Raw genomic sequence first — 22,081 nt, 5'->3', positions numbered from 1 at the left:
GAGTCTGGTAGTCTAAAGTCCATGGGGTCGCAAAGAGTCGGACACGACTGAATGACTAAGCTTTCCCTTTCTACTAAATTGGTGGTGTTTAGTCACTAAGTCATGTACAACTCTTCTGTGGTAGTCCGCTAGACTCCACTGTCCATAGGATTTCCTAGGCAAGAATACCAGAGTGGGTTGTCATTTTCCTTTCCAGGGTATCTTCCCATCCCAGGGATCGAACCTATGTCTCCTGATTGGCAGGCAGATTCTTTACCACTGAGCCACCATGGAAGCTCCCTTACTAAATAACCATGCTCAAAGACTGCTAATTCAGGCAGTATAGAAAGTGAGTGATGTGCTACATGGCACTGTCCTTCACTGTAGCCAAATACTTTGTCAGAGTATCAGATGAAGACATAAAAAACCATTCTCACAACATTTGCAATAGATGTCAAGGTTGAAGAATGTAAACAGGCTCGATGACATTTTGGATTCACAGAGATCTTAATAAATGCCATTTAATGAGGGTGGGTTTTCATGTCCTGAACCTGGAGCTCTCAAATCATCTGCAAATACTCCTTGACTGAGCTGTGGCTCTCAACCCTGTCGACACGTCAACTAAACAAATAACAAAACAGAAAAAGCCAGTGCACATTCAAAGGTGAGTTTTCAGGCATTAGATTAAGTAGGAGTTCACACACATGTCCTAAGAACGTCTAAGAAATTAGAGCTATAAACTTAGAGAAATGTGATAACTGCGGGTCTTTAGAGACTTCAATGGTGTTAGTGGAATAGGAACAATGTTCTATTTGCTCATAAGGATTAGAACTAGATTAAAAAGGTAACTTCCTCCGTTAATTTCTGTGAAGACTTTGCCCAAAGTGAAGTGAATAATAGCATTGACTCTGGAACCAGATTTGTTCAGCTCTACTATTTTTTGGTTGTGTGACTATAGGCAGATTTACTTTGTCTTTCTGTATCATTTTCCTCACCTGAAAACGAGGATGATAGTAGGATCTAGCTTATAAGATTCCTGTCAGGATTTAATGAGTTAATGTATGTAAAAGCACTGAGGAGGTTGCCTGGCACATAGAAATTGCTTTATGTGGAAATCCCTGGAGGCCCAGTGGTTAAGACTTTGTGTTTCCAGTGCAGGCAGTGTGGGTCCGATCCCTGGTTGGGGAACTAAGATCTCACATATCATGCAGCTAAAAAGAAACACAAACAAAAAACAGAAAGAAGCTGTTTTATGTGTTACCTGCCATTGTTAGTAGTCGTTACAGGGACATAGAGGGTAGCCCTTCCCCCACCCCTCCCCTCCAAAGAAAAGATTAAATAGGAAAAGCGATTTAGAGAGGTACCCTTTGAGCACCTTGTAAGAATTTATGGATCATTCTTTAGCCAATATCTAGAAGCTGGTGACAGCTCCCAAGCACTCTGATTGCTGACTCAGGCACACAACTCCCATCAGAGAGTATGAAAAGCAGTTGCAAACAATAGCCTCCATCCTAGGACCTAGGAAAACTGTCTGCTTGGGTATCTGACAAGATTAGGTGCTTCTTTCATTTCTGAACTCATCTTCTTGCCTTCATACTTTACATATTTGGTTTTCCATGCATGTCTCTGGCGTGTGTGTGTCAGTGGCAATTCAAAATCTGTTTTTCTGGCTCACTGTCTTTCACGCTGACCCCAAGTGCTTACTGAGTGAGAAAGGGCGCCAAGATGCCTTAAAAAAATTCCCAGGCATAAAATGAAGTCTATAGAGGGAATTCCCTGGTGGCTTAGTAGTAAAGAATATGCTTGCAATGCAGGAGACATGGGTTCGATCCCTAGTCTGATAAGATTCCCCGTGCTGTGGGGCAACTAAGTCTGTGTACCTCAACTTCTGAGCCTGTGCATTAGAGCCAGGGACCTGCAACTACTGAAGGCTCCTGCCCTAAAGCCTGTACTCGTCAACAAGAGAAGCCACAGCATTGAGAAGCTCACACGTCACAAAGAAGAGTAGCCCTCTAACCGCAGCTTAGAGAAAGCCCATGTGCAGAAACAAAGATCCAGCACAACTCAAAACAATAAACAAATTAATAATTAAAATTAAAAAAAGATAAATCCATAGAACCACAAGTACACAGCAAATAGATTTTCATGGACAATGAAAACAGGCTTTTTTTGCATCTACAGGGGATAAGAATAACCTGGATATTTTGGTAGCTACTTAATCAGCCTGACATTGCTTTTAAATTACAGTTTGGAGTGCCTCATTCCACTGAGTTATCTACCCACTGATCTAACTAAAAAGAAAATGAAGTTGCTCAGTAGTGTCTGACTCTTTGCAACCCCATGGACTGTAGCTTACCAGACTCCTCTGTCCATGGGATTTCCCAGGCAAGAATACTGGATTGGGTTGCCATTTCCTTCTCCAGGGGATCTTCCCGACCCAAGGATTGAACCCGGGTCTCCTACATAGCAGACAGACACTTTACCGTCTGAGCCACCAAGGAAGCACAATCTAACTAAAACGCCTGGGTCAAATCTCTGAACCATATCCATCCATCATCCATCCCACTCTCTCTGAACTGTACCTTTCTCCTGGACCATTACTCACTATACTGAGTTCCATGGAAGACTGGGGTCCCAAGGTACTAATTCCTTGAAAAAATAAAATCTAGAGACAAATGATGGAGAAATGGGTAAACACTGCATATGATCAATAAAGGAAAGCGAAGTTGCTCAGTCGTGTCCGACTCTTTACAACCCCATGGATTGTCGCCTACCAGGCTCTTCCATCCATGGGATTTTCCAGGCAAGAGTACTGGAGTGGGTCGCCATTTCCTTCTCCAGGAGATCTTCCCAACCCAGGGATTGAACCCGGGTCTCCTGCACTTCAGGCAGACACTTACCATCTGAGCCACCAGGGAAGCCCACATGTGATCAACAGTGCTCAGGTATTTAGTGTCTTAAAAACTCCGGAACTCCTTTAGTAAAGAACCAGTTTACCTGAGTTTAGTCTAGTAATCCCTGGTTTATTCTCTCAAAGAATTACTTTTAGTTTATAGCCCATTAATACTCAGTTCACTAGTATTTGGTGAAAGAGTTTGGGAGCTACTTATTTTGGCTGCTTTTCTTTGAACACCTACTCAGTACTAATTTATTCTCAACAACAGCCCTTTAATTAGGGTGAGCATATGTCCCAGTTTGTCTGTGACGTTCCCAGTTCACTGCTGTTGAGCCAGTGTGATAACTCATCTTCCCCCTTTTATATTCAAAAATGTTCTGATTCTGTTGACCAATTATATAGACAACTGACCTATAAAGGTGTCTATTATTACCACCTGCTTGCTTGCTTGGTTTATTTATGTATTTTTACCTTTCTACAGTTTATTCTCCCCACTCTAGCTGGCATAAAGTGTTACAATGTAAATTAGCTCATTTCATGTCTCAGTTCATAATACTCCAGTGGGTTCCTAATCCTCCTGGAATTAAAATCTCTTCTCTGAATCTTCCAAATCTATGGGCTTCAAAGACCTGATGAACTGGCTGCCGGCTATATCTCTGATGTCATTTTTTGTCACTCTTCTACTTTTTATCGAGTCTCCTTGGGCCCCTTATTGTTCCCAGAACAGATAAAGTATGCTCTACCTCAGTGCCTTTTCACTTGCTGGTTTCCCCCTCTGTCTGGAAATCTTCTCCCCATTCACCTGACTTGTTTTCTCATAGCTTTTAGTTTTCTGCTCACATTTCATTTCCTTTGATCACCCTATCGAAAAGTGCTTTCTTGTCTCTTTCTCTGTCTCCTTATCCTGCTGTGGTTTTTGTTTGTGTTGCTATTGTTTGAGTTCTTTCTCTAACACTGCAGTTATAATAACACTCCAAATCTCCACCAGATTATATAGGTCCTCTTTGCACACCATTTTTGTAATATTTAATGCTTCGACATAAATTAGCAAAACAGTTAAAAATGACTGCCCCCCCTTGCCTTTTTTAGAACACTGACATTTTAAAAATGATTAGCTGATTTCATTAATCTCCCTCAGTTCTAGGTATTTTGATTGGTAAGTGTTTTCTTTTGACATACGTGCAGTGTTTTGAAACATATGGATTAAATCTATCAATACTTTGTTTCCTTGTTTTTCAAAATTGATCTGTAATTGAGCCAGTCATTTAGAAACAGAGACTTTATATATACCAGTACAGACTCCAAATAAGGCAGGGAAGCACACTAAAGAAGGGAAGTGTTCCCTCAAGACCTTGTACAGGTATAGGGACATTTGTCACCTTTTGGTTTGTTCCTTATCAAGCCTTTTGGAAATTGCCCATTGCCCACCTGGCACGGATCAATTTCCCTGTGGCCCCATCTCATCTACACAGGGGGACCTGACCCAATGTTTAGTAAGAAGGATAAATCATCCCCAATGGATGCAGTGAACAGCTTGAGTTTCAGATAATGTTATAACCAGGAGGTCAAAGTATCAAAGAAACTTCTTTCTACTGGGTTTCTTTATGTATCTCCACTCTGATTTACTCTCTATCTCAAATTAAGCTCTTACCGTGATGTAGTAAAAATCGTGTTTATGATCTCTAGGCACCATTCTAACTCTGGCCTCCTCGGGATTAAAATCCTTCCCTTTCCCAGCAAATATTCTCTAGTAGGATTTTGGTCCATTCCATTTAGTTCATCCTAGACTAAAGCATATAAAAACAAAGATAAAAACAGACAAGGTAGATATAACTCTAGAAATAAATGCTATATTATTGAAGGTGTAGTCACCTTAAAATTTTCTTTAGAACAATTTCTGCTCATCACCCCATGGTTTATCTTCCCTTTTATCACATCACAATTTGATCCACTGAGGAAGGGATAAAACTTTTTGCTTGGCTTCTACCTTCCCTCCCAGTTTTATATTCCTTTTGACTTGTCCTGGACTACTGCCTTGTTATCAATCTCTGGAAATTTTCTTTTTTTTTTTTTTTATAATTGTAATGCTTTATTACTGATGGTTATTTACATAGTGTTTAAAGCACAATAATAAAATAAATTACAATACAAAAGTTCTACCTAAGTAGAAGACACTGAACAATGGGGCTGTATTAACCCTTGAGTATTTAGCCAAGACACAGAAACTACAAGTTTTGCTGGAAACACCTTCCATGAGTTTTTAACTACCTCTTTACACTTCATCCAGGCCATCTGTTTGAAGAAATATGCAGTTATTATATTTTCAAAGGTTGAATTGTAGAGAAAAATAGAAAATGTGAATGAAAGGTAATATGGATTTTGAATCTGATTTTTAGTTTCAAAACTGGGTACTGAAACTACTTTTTTAGACAGTATAAAAGGTAAAATGAGACAGGTATGGAAAATATTTCAAGTTCATATGCAAATTATACCAGGATGGGGGTTTTTTTAGTATTGGGAAACAAATATCAAAGTTCATCATCCTTAAATACAATAAACTATTTTGAAATTCCAGTTTGTTAAAAGAAATAACATCTTCAGCCTAGTTGGTGAAAATTGAAAGCATCAAGCTGTATTAAACCAAAAAATAAATAAAAGAAAGAAAATATTTAAATCATCTCTTCCAGTTCTGAAATCTTTGTATGACACTAGAGAAAATTATCATCACTTAGGATTGATTTCTTTTCACTAGTCCTAAATTTTATATTGTAATATATTATTTCAGAATCCTTCCATTTAACTGTGTAAGGATTCCAGTTTACAAATGAACATAGATTTTCCTCTGTTGTTATAAATAATTGAATTGGAAGTGGGGAATATATAAGGTAAGCAGTCATTCACCGCTTGTGAAAAATCAGAACTGTTGATTGCTTGTCAGAGCACAGAAAAAATGTGACAAGCATTTCATCTTGAGGTGGCACTCGTCTGTCTATTAGCATTTATGTCACCTTCCCTAGTTACTCTGTGGTTTTGGCTTGTGCTACCATAAACCTTGGATCAACTGACCGAAAACAAAATCAAAGACCTGCCATCTATAGTATTGAAAGAAATTCAATAAAACAAGATGTGTCTCATACTTAAGGAGAGCCATAAAAATCAAACTGTTATTTAACAGTTTGAATTTTCTGTTAATTAATCAAAACTGTTGAATTAGTTCACCTTTTAACTGAGAGTGTGAGAAGAGTAAACATGTCAACACTAGTAGCTAGAAAGCTGCACTAAAGAAATTAATATATCAAAGGAAACGTGACAGACAATTTAGTTTTTATCTCATTTGAGGCCAATATATGAGTATATAAGTCATAGTCCACAAGGAGTGTTCAAGGGCAAAAATATAGCTTCTTAGTATACAAAAGCTAGTGAGCATTTGAAAAATATTTGCACTCTAAAATTAAATAAAACCTTAGTTACAGAGCTGTTTGTGAGTCTGGTGGTATCTGCTCAAGAGCCTTATGCTGGCTCCAGAGAAATGTTGCTCACCTAGGTGGTTATACTCTGCAGCGCTGGTTGGAAGATGGATCTCAACTAAAAACACCAAAGAAAAGCTTCCATTGACTCCACCTTATCTTAGGGTTCTTGTTCTGGGAAATCTTCACCTTCCATGTAAGCATGTTAGTCTGTGTATTCGAAAGAAACAGAAGCCTTTTTTTTTTTTTTTTGCTGGTTGAGCTTTTCTTCTTTTCACTGCATGATGCTGAGTTGGATCTCCCTGATCAGCCCATCAACATCAGGTGGGTTCTTCACCTGACAGGCGTGTGTCCCATTGTCATCAAATTGCAGCTTCCAGAGGAGGATGGAGACATCATACCGCTCTGGGTTCCCATCCCAGACTACTCAGTCCTTGAAACGCCCACTCATGGGTTTGAAGGGTTCCACATGGTAGTAGAAAACAAACTGTTTAGGGCCTCCATATCAAGGCTGGGAATTCCAGGTCACCGTGAGAGCATCACCCACAGGGGCAAAGCAGGAGAAAGTGCAGTTTAGCTGAATATCTGTCCCATTGACAGCTTCCAGCACACAAGGAGTGTAAATTTCCACAGCTGCTATTGGCCAAAGAGCTGTGAACTGTATGCCAAGGAGAAAAAGCACAGCACGCGTAGGGCTTTTGCCATACATGACGGAAACCCAGCCCTGGCCCCAGAGACCAGACCAGGCAGACCAAGCCCTCCAGCATCCTGCCAAGGCCTCTCCTGGTGGAGAGAGCACCACTGCATTTTTCCGGAGAAAGGAGTCTGTCCCTCACCTGTGGGAACCTGAGCACCTGTGCCTGTCTGGAAATTTTCTTCATCTTTATTTCCTGGATCTTTATTAATACATTATTTGAGAAAAAGCACCATGTCTCAGTCATCATTTTATATACAAAACACAGTATTTGAAAAGAAAAATGCTCAATAAATGCTTACTAAATGAATAACAATAATGGCTACCATTTATTGAGCACTTACTTTGTGCTAGAAACCAAACATATTACATGCTTTATCTCACTGGTTCTTATAAGAAGAATGAAATAATCATTTTAAAATTCTTTCCTTTTTGTATCCCTTTAGCACATGTGTGACTTGTTAAGATATGTTTATGCTTTTATTTATCTTTCAATAATAAATACGTTACTTAGAGTAAATAAAGAATATTCAGGAGCTTCACTGGTGGCTCAGTGGTAACGAATCTACCTGCCAATGCAGGAGACATGGGTTCTACCCCTGATCCGGGAAGATCCCAGATGCTGTGGAGCAACTAAACGCATGCACCACAACTACTGAGCCTGTGCTTTAGAGCCCAGGAACTGCAGCTACTGAGCCCACTAGTCTCAGCACCTGAGGCCACTTGCCCTAGAGCCCATGCTCTGCAAAAGAGAAGCCACTGCAATGAGAAGCCTGCACACTGCAACGAAGAGTAGCCCCTGCTTGCCGCAACGAAGACCCAACACAGCACCCCCCCAAATAATAATAATAATAAAAACATCCATTTATCCACTCAATTATTCATCAGACTAAATTAATTCATTCAAAATGAATTATTTATTTTATGTCAGAAAATGGTAGTGGAGATACAAAATTAAGAGTTGTCACATCTATGGTCACAGTCTTGGCTAATTTCTGTGTCCCCAGCCGGTCTCCCACTCCCACTGCCTTCAGAGCAAAGTTCCACCTTCTTTAGAGGATAAAAGAGATTTTTTTTTTCCTGCCATTGCCCCTCCAAGCTCATCTCTGGCTAGTCCACACCTCAAATCTTAGCAACAGCAAAACACTGCTTAGAGATCAGTCTGGTGATTAACTTTGAGGGGGAAAATGTCTGGAAAATGTTATCAGGGGACCTTCTGAGGTGCTAATACTGATTCTGTGTCTTGATCTAGGTGCTGGGTACATGAACACATGAGTGGATTCTGTTTGTGAAAATGCATTGCTACATGTTTCTGTGGGAATATTATACTTCCATAAAGAACCAAAACCAAAACAGCCAAAAACCACCTCTTGCCATGCTGAACTATTTGTCATTTCCTATCCCTAATGTGGCATATTTTTCTCTTTCTTCTAGACTTTTACAAATGCTGCCACCTCCCTGAGTCTCCACTGGCCTGTGCTATTTAACCCTTTCCTATAGTTCTTCTGAAACTGCCTTGTGACAGCCTGTTTCTGTGATTCTTTGCCCCACAAGACCAAGTTCTTCAGCATTGTGTTTCCTGGTATTTAATGTAGCTCCAGGAACCCAACAGGTTTAGTATAACGACAGAATCACATAATTTCACTGGTGTAAAATGTTGTGTGCTAAGTCTCTTCTGTCGTATCTGACTCTGTGTGACCCTTTGGACCGGACCATAGCCTGCCAGGCTCCTCTGTCCATGGGATTCTCCAGGCAAGAATACTGGAGTGGGTTGCCATGCCCTTCTCTAGGCGATCTTCCTGACTTAGGGATCAAACATGTGTCTCTTACAGCTCCTGCATTGGCAGTGGGGTTCTTTACCACTAGTGCCACTTGGGAAGCCCCTTAGGTGATTTGTACCTTTATCGCCTCCCAAAACAACAAAAACAATATTCAAAAGACTTTCCTATACCTTTAGAATAACTATGCATATATACGGATGAAGTTGTTAAAGTTGGAAGTTGAACTGGCAATTCCATAAGCTAAGCATACAGGGCTTCCCGGTGGCTCAGCGGTAAAGAATCTGCATACAGTGCAGGAGACGAGGGTTTGATCCTTGAGTCAGGAAGACCCCTTGGAGGAGTGAGTGGCAACTCACTCCAGTATTCTTGCCTGGAGAATCCCCTGGCCAGAGGAGCCTAATGGCCTACAGTCCATGGGGTCACAAAGAGTCAGACATGACTGAAGCCACTGAGCACACACACACAGGCTAGGCATTCTTCTACTATTTCACATAGAGGCTGTTAAATAGCTTGTTCTTTGTGTTAAAACTAGAGGCCTGGATTTAATCAATTCTTTCAGGGTTAACTATTTCCAGGAGATGGTTCCATGTTGGATGACAGCTACATTTCATCCTATGTATTAACTCTGGCCAATTAGCTATGGCTGCCTGCAATAATCTGAGGGAGAATGACTTTGAGACAAACCTAGCCTCAGTCAGCAACAATGACATGACTGATGTTTGCCATGGAGGCTGCAAGGTCAGGGATGGGCTACACCTTATCTGGATTCTAAACCATCATTTAGCTTAACAACAAGATCATACCCAGATTATCTATCTGCAAGATTTCTCAGAGCTAGTGGCATGTTAGCCTGTCTTCAACATCTGAGATGGTGATTCATTTTATACAATATTTCATAGGCATTGGTTTTAGATAACAAGACCTCTTATTGCACCAAAGATGCTGAAGAATAATTCCTTCTCTGATCGCATTTTGGAAGATGTAGTTTGGAAGGTCACAAGCTCAGCGAACTTTTGAAGAGCTGGTTCTCAAACTGTTCAGTGAGTATTTATTAGATATCCCTTTGAAAAACATAAAATGATCCAATAAATTGGGCACATCTTGTTTTAGCTTAACCCAAATGGATTATTGAGGGAGAAAAAGAGCTTTGGGACATATATTTTCTCTACTAGTTATTTATTTAGTCTGTGTTACCCTAAAGATCCTAAACTGTGGTATTGGTAAACACATATTGAATAAAAACTAAGTATCTAAGTGTTACTTCAATTTTGTTTCTTTATAATGAAATTTTGGGTGTCTGATCTTTAGCATGCTGTGCTTTTGTTTTAGTTTTTCAACGTTTTATATTGCTCAAAAAATGATATGCTTTCAGTTAACTATTTATTATGGCTGTTTGTTGGTAGCATTGTTGATTGGTGATAATTTAAGAATTGTAAGTTATTAGGGACTATAGATTTATGGGAACTACAGTGACCTCATTTTTTTGTTGTTTAAATCACTCATCTTTTTATTTGTTTTCCCTATCCCCTACATGAATCACAGTAGATATTTATCTTTTTAAGGCAAAACAATATTCAAATTAATAGCAGCAAAATCATCTCTGGGGAAACAGTATATTAAATGTTCTTGAATGTGTAGTGGCATAAACATAGAGTGAGAGAAGGTGGGTTTGAACGCTAATCCTTTTCACATGCCTGATAAAAAGTAGAGGGAAAAAAGGTAATCTTTCATTCCATTTTCTTTGCAAAAAAATGAGCTACTAACTTCTGTACAAGTTGTATTAGCACAGTTAAAATACATTTTAATTATAAGTTTCATAAATGAATACACCACTCTACAATACTGGTGAAAATTATATATTGAATTCCTGAAGGTCTGATGCTCATAAGCATTATCTAAAATGTAAGTTGAATGCTGAGTAGATCTCTTGTTCTTCATTTAAAATTTTGAATTGAAATTTAAATGTGACTTAGTATGTTTGTGAGATGGGACCCGGAATACAATACTAACTTTCATTTAAATAATTTTTATCTCACTTTATCATTTTTATACAAATCATTTCTGCTGTATAAACAGTGAAGACTGGAAGGGGGGGAAGGATATACAAGTTTTGACACATTTATTGAAAAAGTAGGTATTATGAAAGAGAGAGAGGATTATGTAAAGAGAATGGAATACAGTCATAAAATAATCATTTAACCTCTGTTTCTTAAAAGTGTCTAGCCAACAATTTATAAATGTTAGTTTATAAAGGACAATCAAACTATTTCTTATATAGTTGGTACTCAGAAACATTGTTTCAAATGATTAGATTCCTCATTTATCAGATGAAGTGGACAATAAGCCACATATCCTGGAATATGAAGTCAAGTGGGCCTCAGGAAGCATCACTACGAACAAAGCTAGTAGAGGTGATGGAATTCCAGTGGAACGATTTCAAATCCTAAAAGATGATGCTGTGAAAGTGCTGTATTCAATATGCTAGCCAATTTGGAAAACACAGAGGTGGCCACAAGACTGGAAAAGGTCAGTTTTCATTCCAATCCCAAAGCAAGTCAATGCCAAAGAAAGGCAATGCCAAACTACTGCACAGTTGCACTCATCTCACATGTTAGCAAAATAATGCTCAAAATTCTCCAAGCTAGGCTTAAGCAGTACATGAACCATGAACATCCAGATGTTCAGGCTGGACTTAGAAAAGGCAGAGGAAGCAGAGATCAAATTGCCAACATCCGTTTGAAATGTTGTAGCTCTTGAAAAAGCAAGAGAGTTCCAGAAAAACATCTACTTTTGCTTTATTGACTACACCAAAGGCTTTGACTGTGTGGATCACAACAAACTGTGAAAAATTCTAAAAGAGATGGGAATATCAGACCACCTGACCTGCTTCCTGAGAAATCTGTATGCAGGTCAAGAAGCAACAGTTAGAACTGGACACGCAACAACAGCCTGGTTCCAAATTGGGAAAGGAGTATGTCAAGGCTATATATTATCACCCTGCTTATTTAACTTATATGTAGAGTATATCATGTGAAATGCCAACCTGGATGAAGCACAAGCTGGAATCAAGACTGCTGGGAGAAATATCAATAACCTCAGATATGCAGATGACACCACGCTTTTGACAGAAAGTGAAGAACAAAAGAGCCTCTTGATGAAAGTGAAAGAGGAGAGTGAAAAAACTGGCTTAAAACTCAACATTCAAAAAGCCAAGATCATGGCATCCAGCCCCATCACTTCATGGCAAATAGATGGGGAAACAATTGAAACAGTGAGAGACTTTGTTTTCTTCGGCTCCAAAATCACTGCAGATGGTGACTGCAGCCATGAAATTAAAAGACTCTTGCTCCCTGGAAGAAAAGCTACGACCAACCTAGACAGCATATAAGTGGAGACATTACTTTGCCAGCAAAGATCCATCTAGTCAAAACCATGGTTTTTCCAGTAGCCATGTATGGATGTGAGAGTTGAACTAAAAAGAAAGCTGAGCGCCAAAGAATTGATGCTTTAGAACCATGGTGTTGGAGAAGACTCTTGAGAATCTCTTGGACAGCAAGGAAATCAAACCAGTCAATCTAAAGGAAATCAGTCCTGAATATTCATTGGAAGAGTGATGTTGAACCTGAAGCTCCAATACTTTGGCCACCTGATGTGAAGAGCCAACTCATTGGAAAAGACCCTGATGTTGGGAAAGATTGAAGGCGGGAGGAGAAGTGGACGACAGAGGATGTGATCGTTGGATGGCATCACTGAGTCGATGGACAAGAGTTTGAGTAAGTTCTGGGAGTTGGTGATGGACTGAGAAGCCTGGCGTCCAGCAGTCCATGGGGTCGTAGAGTAGGACACGACTGAGTGACTGAACTGAAACTAAGAAGAATAATGTGGCTTGCTCTTACTTCTTGTCAGACACTATATTGTATATTTCTTGTCCATTAATTTTTTTTAAGCATTAATATATTTGTCTCTATCTTTTAAAGGCCAAGAAACAGTTGTGGGACTGCAAAATACAGCGGCTAAAAATAGGCTTCAAATTCTTCCTCTTCTGTTTACTTGCTGTGTGACCTTGGGCATGTGACTTAACTTCACTCTTCTTTAGCAAAATGACTGCCAATCTTGTAGGGTAATTTTTAGAATTTATAAATTAATCTATAAGAGTTCCTTAGAAGTGTGTTTGGAAAACAGTAGAGTTCAACACACCTCAGGACAGTTATTAGGTCTTGCCCAGAATGACATAAGAAGCATAGTTGGGATTTTATTGATTTGTCTGAATCTTGAACTCAGGCTTTTAACCAGAAAAAAAAAAGAATTTTTATTTCATAATATTTTATCTATATGGGTACAGCAGCAGTAAAGTTAAGATTTAGAAATAGTTTGTTAAAATTCTATTTCTTTAAATGAAATTCAACAATAGCTTGCAATTGATAATTGCATAATAACAACATAATAGTATATATGTCATTTTACATATGATTGCATCTTATCTCTGAGAGGGCAAACTGTTGAAGAGACTTTATTATAATAATATATTATTAATTAGAATATAATGCATTGCTCTGAATAAGATAAATATTCAATGGATTCATCTATCTCTATGTAAAACAGACCTTGTTTAGAAAACGATTAAAGAAATGTCTTGTTAACTGGTACCCTTCTCATTTATTAATATATGACTTCATTTTTTTATGACTTCATATTTGATACAGCTTTTGTATGTCTTTCATACTTGTGAGTGAGTATACATATGTATTTATTTTTGACATCTTAAATGATAGTTTTCAGACTCACCATGATATTATTTGGAGTCAGAGGGAAAGTCAGTGTTTGTGATCAGCTGATTAAAGAGTATTTAATCAGTATCTCCCAAATGAACAGTATTAGTGGTGGGTTAACTTTAGAAACTGAATTGAAAGGAATTCAAGAATTCATACGCTCTCTTTAAAATGTGATCATTCTTTGGTCTAGTATTTCTAATGACAGGGAAATTAGTCTCGTAAGAAAAATACATCTGATTTTAATATTGATTACAAAGATGTTACCACCATTTACAGGCAATTAAGCTAAACTCTTTTTTTGCTCTTTGCTACTTAACCGCTTTGGTATGGTTATTGCTATCCACAATTTGCAGAGAGGGAAATAGAGGCTTACAAAGATGATGTTACCTGTCCAAATTCATGTAGCCATTAATACATTGAAGGCAGACCTGAAACCTAGGCTGTCAGACTGAAGTCACCCTCAGTAGTCAACATTCTAATCACTGCTTCCACCCCCTTTCTCAAATTGTCCTCTGTAACCTGAGCTGAAATCTAAAAGTGTTTTTTATCCTCTATCTGCATTCAACCCAGAATCATTTTTGCAGGGCTCAGAGAGCCCAGTCTTCATTTCTTACTGACAAGTGCAAGGAGTCTTGTGTGGCCCTACATAGCCTCTTAGTATTGTGGCTAGTGTTAGTTTCTTATTCATATTTATTGATATGATAGATTAATATATATATCCTCTGCATAAAATCATTCAACCCCTCTCCAAAGTTCTTGACACTTAGGCAAAAAAGGCAATGATTTTCCTAATCCGTAGAAAACTGTTGCTATCCAAAATTAATATGCCCTTTCAAGATTACTGTTTGATAATTAGCTAAAACAATATGAAGTTTCACTTGGTGGCTGTAGTTAAGACCCATAACGTCACATATACATACATATATTTTTACTTTTCAATAATTGTGGCCAGCATTCGGGCCAGGGAGTATGAGTGATATGAAATAGATCTATATCTAGTGAAAGCTTTTTAAATATGTTGAAACTTTTCAACAGGTACTTTCTGTCAGAAAGTATTACTTCAATCAAACTTCCAAGAAATCACCTTTCTGGGAAACAGCATGTTTTTTATCTTTAGCTGTTCTGTTAACTCCCCGCAACAAAATAAACTGGACTGATGACCACTTTTTTATTGCAAAAAGAAACTGGTTCTCAGTGTTGGTTACACATTAGAATTTCCTGGGGTAGATTAAAAAACAAGCTACCTTTTCCTGGACTCCCATGAGAATATTTAGTTCATCAAGGGTATAGTGGACATCCCCTCCTCTACTCCCTGTCCAGTGATTTTCATGAATTGAGAACCATGGCTCATTTCATGGGAAGGTGTCAATGGAATGGAAAAGGCCATTTTTTCCTCAGCAGACTAAGTGCCATGGTAATTTGTCCCCTTTCATTTCTTTGTTGTTGTTCAGTTGCTAAGTAGTGTCCGACTCTTTGTGACCCTGTGAACGGCAGCACGCCAGGCTCCTCTGTCCTTCACTATCTCCTGGAGTTTGCTCAAGCTCATGTCCATTGAGTCAGTGATGCCTTCCAACCACCTCATCCTCGGTCGCCCCCTTCTCCTCCTGTCCTCAATCTTTCCCAGCATCAGGGTCTTTTCCTGTGAGTCGGCTCTTCACATGAGGTGGCCAAAACATTGGAACTTCAGCATCAGTCCTTCCAATGAATATTCAGGGTTGATTTCCTTTAAGATTGACTGGTTTGGTCTCCGTACTGTCCAAGGGACTCTCAAGAGTCTTCTCCAACACCACAGTTCAAAGCATGAAATTAAAAGCCATGAAATTAAAAAAAAGCATGAAATTAAAAGCCATGAAATTAAAAGGTGCTTGCTCCTTGGAAGAAAACACTATGAAAAACCAAGACAGTGTATTAAACAGCAAAGACATCATTTTGCTGACAAAGTTCCGTAAAGTCAAAGCTACGGTTTTTCCAGTAGTCATGTATGAATGTGATAGTTGGACCATAAAGAAGGTTGAGTGCCAAAGAACTGATACTTTCGAATTGATGCTTTTTACATCTTAAAGATACTTTAATAATTATCTGCCATGAATGTCCAGTTTTAATCATTAGAGAAATTTTTATTTTATTTGAAGTTCCCAATAGATTCTCTTTTCCTTAGAGTAATCATTCTCATTTCCTTGAAACTTAATGGCCTTGCCTCTGGGTCACCATTTTCCATGCCTCTGGAAAAGCGAATCTCTACTCTTAACTGTCATACAAATGCTCCCCAAACATTTTCAGGGATATTGTTCACATCAAAGCCCCTAAAAACATCTGTTCCACCTGCTCTTTTTGTAGCAGACAGGCTCAGGATCTATCTGGTCTGGCCTTTCACAGACAGACACCTGAAATCTGTGCTCTATCCTTTCAGGACAAAATTCAACTTTTCTGTCATTCTTGGCCTCTGTGAATTTGCTTCTACCTCAGCTAACTATAGCATAGAGCATTCAAGTCATGTTTTTTTCACATAAACTGTCAACACTTCCAATTCTCTTCTCAAAATATGAACTCAAGATTTTCTAACATGTACAGTCATCACCAAATGCTTAAGAAGTCATGAGTCAAAAGGGCAAGTAGCTTACGGTCAATATTTTTTTCATAGATGACATATTATATATTTAAAATAACAGTAAGTAATTCTTTATTACTTATACTTCATAAATTTGTTTACTAAAGAAAAACAGGAACAGACATTTCTCACGAGGGGTACATCCTTGAAATGCACTTGGCAATACACAAATGAGAAAGAGTAGATGTCATACATGCATTGCATCCGATCACAAACACTAGTGACATAATTTAGATTAACCTTTTATATATTGAAAATTGCCAAAACTCTTGCTGTGCTATTTCTTTTGGAAAGTCAGCTGGTATGTAGTGTTTAATTATTTTAACTCCATCCTTTTGAAGGCCTGTTCCACTTTAGCTGAAGTTATGACAGTTTAGTTAGCTCTGTTAGTTTAAAAAGAGAAGGCATAGTTTATTCTCTCTCCTTCTCTCTCTCGCCTGCAGATATAGAATATTAGCATTTTTAGATAAAGTAAAATAGCTTATTTTAGAGATGCAGAAAGGGTTAGTTTGAATGTGTTGTTAATATAACATCCTGTCAGTTTAAATAGACTAGATATCTAAATTTGATGAATATTTAGAATGATAATTATTTTAGTAATGATAATGTATTTTTATTGAAATAAAACCTTGTTTTTTCTTTCCCTGCCACATTTTTTTGGTCTTAGAGAACATCCACAGCTTGAAGAAACCTACCACACAATTTAAGTCGCTTTGCCTATATCCTTTTCCCAGATATGTAATTTATGACTATCTCCTTGGTCAGTATTACAAGCTGTTTTTATTATTTTCTTAACATTAGTTTATTAATCATTTTCCATGTCATATATGTCATCAGAGAAGGAAAAATCACACTCAATTTTTCTTTCTTTTTTTTTTTTCCTTCTCCTGTTCTATCTTAAGATTAAAAACATACTTAAATGAAGACTTGGTTCAAATCTTCCATGAAATATAGACACAATATTCTCAATGAGGGAAATTTTGAATTTAAATTCCATTATCTTGTGTAAAAATGCTTTTAATTCAGTCTTGAAAACACACAGACATTTTATAGTTATGAGCTGCAGTTCCCCCCAACACACACACTTTTGTATTTTGCAGAAGTTCATAGATTTTGCTGACAATTTTAAAAGAAATGCTTACTGATCTAATGATTACCATTTGGTAATTAGCTGGGGTAGCATTTCATCATGCATCTGATAAGCTTTGGCTCGGTTAACCAGCATCCTGGAAACTAAAGTCATAGTAATTCTGACACTGTTCCTGCCTTCATATGCTTGCTTTTACTTTGAACCCCGTGACATCTAGCTTTTGTGATTCTGCCACAATCTACCATCCCCTGAACATCACTGATGGCAAAATTATCATCACATAGCTTTCCCTCAAGCTCCTTAGTTTTTAGTCATTATCAACAAAGAAATATTGAAGGTAGTGAGAAGAGTCTAGTGCTTACAGCTGGTTGCAGCAATTTCAACTTGCGCAAGACCCCATGTTTGTGAAAACAACCCAAGAATCTCTGAACGGGATGTAATCAACCTCCCATCTACTGAGAAACACTGCAAAAATGACTTCAGCTGCCAAAAATAATAATGTCGTTTACAAGCAGCTCTTCCTAGGTCTAAGGAAGAACTAGCCACACACGTGAGTATATGCTGGATTCCGACAAGCAAGCAAGGAAGAGGGCAAAGCTTACCTCCCTCCCCTAAAATACACAGTATCAGAACCCACGGGAAGCTGGGGCCCGTTTCCAAGGTGCTGGCAATATTGAGGGAGATTCGTATCCACAGAAATCCAAACAGTAAGTGACCCCAGAGAAAAGAATTCTATTTGGGAGCAGTTCTTTGCTGCCACTTTCCCTCTGTAACTAAGCTGCCCTGTCCTGTGAAGGCAGAGCTGTTAAATACCTCTTAGTCACCAGCCCCAAACCAAATCTTTCTTTTTTTCAAAATATTATTTGGCAGCTTCCCTTAAGGGACCTCAAGAGCTTGGGAGGGAATATTCACAAATGACCCTTTAGAAACGTTTCATCACAAAAGCCCTGCACCTACCTCTGGTTGAGCCTGGCCGATCAGTCCGCATGGGCTGGATGTGAGAAAAGACCCGGGGTGATGGCTTCTCCAAATTTACCAGAAAGAAAGAACCTGGGATGCTTGTCGTTTAAGTGTCTCTAAACATGGTTTGCATAGCTGGATCTCTGCTTATCTGTGCCTTTCGGCTTTCGCTTCCATACATGGATCTGTTCCCAACAGTAACTCCAAGCTGTCGAAAAGAAGCTATCTGGCAGCTCTCCGCTTCATCCAACACATGGATGATAAAAATACACATATAGAGATCCTTCCAGCCAGGCCCATTTCCCACCCTGCCATCCTGCCACTATGCCTTTTCACAAACACACGTTCAGATTGGCATTTTTACTCTCTAGATAGTTAGAGAACGACCAATTTTTAACCTGATTCCCACATAGAGTTTTCAGGATGTGGGTTTCCTGAGCTTTGTGAAAAGAAAGATGTGATTACAGTTCCTTACCAGGGTTTTGATCCTTAAAGATTTCAGTGATAAGATACAGATATGAGACCCCAAAAATGTTAGGAAATGAATGGATGTCTGAACAATGGATAACATTGTGCGGGGATGAATAAATACCTAAGGTATTTCTTTAACCAGGGATAGTTGTTAATACTCTGGCTAGTTTGTCTTAAAGAAGCAGTCCCCAGCCTTTCTGGCACCAAGGACCAGTTTAATGGAAGACAATTTTTCCACGGACTGGGGTTGGGGCGGGGAGGGGATTGTGGGGAGGAATGATTTCAGGATGGTTCATGTGCATTACATTTATTGTGCACTTTATTTCTATTATTATTACATCAGCTCCAGCTCAGATCTTCAGGCATTAGATCCTAGAGGTTGAGGGCCCCTGTCTTTAAGGATAAGGTAGCAGCTGCAGGCCAAAGTAATCAAAATCTCTAATAAGAGGAGGAAAGGCCAGGTTCTCATTGGAATTGTTTCTCACTTAGGATAATTGAGGCAGTTACAAAGAAGCGACCATCTAGCGTATGGTTTGAGATTCAGGAAACATTTTTTTCTTTAATGTTAAAGAATATAAACATGAATAGAATACTAATTACTACATTCGTTAACTTCAGTGGTACTTTAAATGATACATAACTGTGACTTACATTTTAACTGGTGGGGGCCAGGGGGACAAATCCTTCTGTGTGGTAGAGGGGTCATGCATACTCCCTTAGGATGCCCAGTTCTTTTGAAAGCTAGCTTTTCAGGTGTTTAAGCTTATCTGCCTCTCTTCTCAATTTGTTGTTACTTATGTAATAAGAGGTCAAAATATGGAGAGAGAGAGAGAAAGAGACCTTTCAAATAACATTTTCCCATTGGTTAACTTTTTCAAAATCATGTTAAAACTCCTTAGAGTCTCTCCTTAGAAAAAAGAAATTTGAGACACACAGGCATAATTCGTTTTAGTATATTGAAATGAGTTTGCTTAAAATATTCCAGAGGAAAAAGGGAGGGGCAGACAAAACATGACTGACAAAATGATCATATTGGTACACCTATCAACCTGTGACTAGAGTTCATTATTACCTTCTCTATCTCGTGTAGGTTTTAACATTTCTTATAGAAGGAAAAAGAGAAGGATACCTAACTGATATATTTATGGCAATTTTAGAGCACTCCTAGGTTTTAGTAATCTCTTTGTAATAACACTAAGGTCAGAACAATAAGAGGCAAAGTTGTTTTTTGTTCAAAATATTCTGAAATTCCAACCTCTCTCTTCCTCCCTACCAGCAATTATATATATATATAAATAAATAAATAAATGCATATAAATATTATATATATATAAATTCCATATATTTATATACAAGTTTTCTTTATATGTTTATATAATAAATTATATAGATCTTCATAATAATCAATTGCTTAGTATCTATATAATAATGTATATCCTATATAATAATAATACCTAATGAAATTTAAGATTGATATTTAACAAGCTGACCAATGATGGGCATGATAAAAGATGACTTTTCCCAGGAGTTATTCAGCACCCTCCCTTCCCTTGCCTTTTTCTGCTGTAGAAATTCAAAAGCAAAGCTCTTTTCTCATCCATTGCTGCTAGGGATGACCATGTAACACTGTTTTGGCCAAGCAGGGGTAAACAGGAGTCCCTTGGTGAGACTTCAGAAAAGGTTTTCTTTTAATCTGTTAAAAAGGGACAGGTTCACTCTTTGCAGGGCAGAAGTGGGGACACAGACACAGGGAACAGACTTGTGGACACAGCAGGGGAGACGGTGGCATGAATTGAGAGTGTAAAGTAGAAACATATGCATCTCCATATGTAAAATAGATGGCCTGTGGGAATTTGCTGTATGACACAGGAAGCTCAAATGGGTGCTCTGTGACAATCTAGAGGAGTGGGATGGGGTGGGTGGTGGGATGGAGTTTCAAGAAGGAAGGGGACATATGTATGCCTATGGCTGACTCGTGTTGATGTGTGGTAGAAACCAACATTATATTGTGCCCTCCATTTAAAAAATAAAAAGCGACAGGTTCAGCTTTTACCCATCTTGTCCTTTTGCTCCTTCCACCTCGTTCCTTCTGAGAGAGCAAATTCAAGGCCTGAAATTGCAGCTGCCATTTGGTGACCAGGAGGGGACAAGCAGAAGGACAAAGGCCTGGAAAGCAAGCAAAGTGAACCAGACAGACAAAAGAATGTCAGTCCTTGCCGGCAATCTTGAGTTGCTGTAGCAATCTCAAGCTCTCCACCTCTTATCAGTGGAGAAAAATAAAACCATAACGAATACAAGATGGGTTCTAGATGATCAACTCAGGATTCAAATGAAAAGACAATGCTCTGGCCCTGGCTCTGTTACTAGCTGTGTGGCATTGGTCATATCACAAAGTTCTGATTCTTCCTCTATTAGTTACTCAAGAAAACTCTTGACCTTCTCACGCTAGAATTATCCTATGAATTAATGTGTTTGGCATTGTTTAGTTAATATGCAGAGCAGTTACTACATTCAGTTCAGTTCAGTTCAGTCGCTCAGTCGTGTCCGACTCTTTGCGACCCCATGAATCAGGACCCACCATGACCATGTATACCAGGGCCTGGGAGACTGCTCTGTTCAAAGAACTCGCAGACACTTTGATAGGCTTAACTTAAGACCTCTCAGAATTTTTAGTGACATCCAAGGTATGAGAAGCTTGTGTATTCCAAAAAGCGTTTGCCCATTTTGGGTTGGCCAAACTGAGTTGGCATGTTCTTGATGAAGTTTGCTGTGGAAGTGGGCCAGCTTCCTGCTTAGCTTGGGTAATCAGTACTCTTGGCTGGGGAGATTTTCCTCAACTCTGGAAGATGCCTTGGGGTATGTGTATAAGGAAAAATTCTCTTGTTAAGGAGGTTCAAGTCCTATTATACTTTCAGAGAAAGAGGTTAAACTGGTCTTCATGACACTTGCAAATGAGGAAGTCAGGATTTAATGTATTAACAAAAAAATTTGTCTAACTCCACAGAGAAGTGCATCTGGGCATGCTCTTTCACTATGGGATAGTTTGTACAGGCTGCTCCTTTCAATGGAAAGTTCTGTACCTTCCCCCCAAGTAGGCACATTCATGCATATACTTCATCTTTGTCTGCCTGATGAAGGTGTTCTCAGGCTTTTAAGATTCAGCTCAGTGTCTCTTCCTTTCTCAAATCTTTCCAGACCTCACCATCAGATATTCCAAGGCACATATGGCATACTCTAGTCTCTTCTGACTTCTCCACCCTTGGCCATTAGACCGTAAGCTCCTGGAAGACAGGGGCACCATATTATTTGTTCTTATTTTCCCAACATCCAACACAGTGTCTCTTCTACAGTAACTTGACAAGT

General features: G+C 38.7%; 1 protein-coding gene across 1 annotated transcript in view; it reads right to left on the bottom strand.

Moving 5' to 3' along the window:
* Positions 1-18,350, bottom strand: part of SLC8A1 (solute carrier family 8 member A1) — a 477,484-nt gene extending 459,134 nt beyond the window's left edge. The window contains exon 1 of the mRNA XM_055399277.2: positions 18,245-18,350. The gene's annotated coding sequence lies outside the window, so the exon portion shown is untranslated. The remainder of the gene's footprint in view (positions 1-18,244) is intronic.
* Between the last annotated feature and the right edge of the window lie 3,731 nt (positions 18,351-22,081).

Source organism: Moschus berezovskii, chromosome 11 (assembly GCF_049115385.1).
Source record: "Moschus berezovskii isolate FMDL1 chromosome 11, NW_MosBer_1.0, whole genome shotgun sequence".
In the NCBI taxonomy this organism is placed as follows: Eukaryota; Metazoa; Chordata; class Mammalia; order Artiodactyla; family Moschidae; genus Moschus; species Moschus berezovskii.
Note: the sequence above shows the minus strand (reverse complement) of the source record. Positions and strands in the feature narration are given on the sequence as shown.